Genomic DNA, 1,456 nt, shown 5'->3' on the forward strand with positions numbered 1-1,456 from the left:
CCCGCTCCGCCGGCAGGAAGTGGGAGCCGGGCGGCGGGCGCCGGGCGGGGGTCGCTCAGCCCAGCGCAGGGCGGCTTCGCTCCCCGCAGCGCCGGGGCTTTCGCTCCGCGCCCGGCCGTCGCCGCTCGGCTCCCTCCATCCGGACCGCCAGTGCCCGGGACGGGGACGGCGCCCGGCTGCGCGGGCCTGCTGCAATCCGAAGTAACACCAGGAAGAGGAGCGAGAGCGGTGCGGCGGCTGGCAGCAGCCCCGGGGTGAGGGGGCGCCTGCTCCTGCAACGGGGCTGCGAGGTTGGGCTCGCCTGATACTCCTCGGCCGGTTTTCGCCCTTCCTGCCCACCCGGCGAGGCCGCGGCCGTAGGCTTTAACAGCAAAGCAAAAGAGGAGCGCTTGGCTCCCCCGGCTTCCCTGCCTGCTCCCCCATCAGAAACCAGCTGCCCTCAAATCGTGGAAGTATTTCCACTCCCTACCAATGCTAAAAAGAATACTTATTTCCCCACAAAAACTTGTGTCATGAGTTTAAAATTCCTCACAGGGAAGAAAGAGTTACTGATGTGCTGGCAAGGTCTGAGTGTTTTCTGATGACATTTCTCAGCATGTTCGATACTCCATAAGCATCACAAAGTTTTGTGGCTTTGAAGTATATCTCTTTTTTGGCTAAAGTCTGCCTCCACAGAATTTAACTGAAAGCAGTAATGTTTCTGAGTAATGTTAACTCAATAAAGTTATRTAGAAGGGGAACATAGTTTTCTATTAATCTCTGTGAGTTTTCCGAAGGTGAGAGTGCAAAGCTCTCTTACCACATCCTCCAACCTCCAGGTTCTGTAACTGCAGTCAAAGCAAACTCTGAGCTTCTGTTTCCCCTGTTTCTGTTTTGAAATGGCGGCAATACTATTGGCCCACCTCTGTAAAACACTTCAAGATCTACTCAAAGACCACTTGCCAAATCAGAAAACCAGACTGAGGACTGGATTCCCACTGACAACAGTGGGAACTGTGGGAACAACTGCTTCTCTCCCCATCTGCTAAATACTTAGCTTTTAGAACAAGACGACAGCTGAAGGAAGAGCCCTCAAGAATGGCAAAAAAAAACCCTGAATGTGTGGGCAAGATGGATTTGGTTCTGCCCTCATTTAGGGCAGGGCAAACCAGGGAGAGAGACTTCTTGCAGAGGAGGAAGCTGGAATAAAATGAGAGTTAAAGCAAGCCTGCAGGGCAGAGCAGGCCACGCTTAGCTATCACATTAAGCAACACAGCTCTTTAAACTCTCTGTTGTGTAGCCTAGAGAGGGGCAATAGAAATGAGGCTGCGACTGAGAACCTGATACGGCTCCACTTCCTTGCAAAGACACACCAGTGATTGCACTAAGTGGTTAAGAAGATAACTTCAGGTCCTGATCCCTGCGCCTGTCAGACGTGTTCAGGAAAGCGGCTGTAGCGCCTGCCAMGGGGGAGCGA

Source organism: Rhea americana, unplaced genomic scaffold (assembly GCF_003343005.1).
Source record: "Rhea americana isolate MKP2758 unplaced genomic scaffold, rheAme1 scaffold_120, whole genome shotgun sequence".
NCBI lineage: Eukaryota > Metazoa > Chordata > Aves > Rheiformes > Rheidae > Rhea > Rhea americana.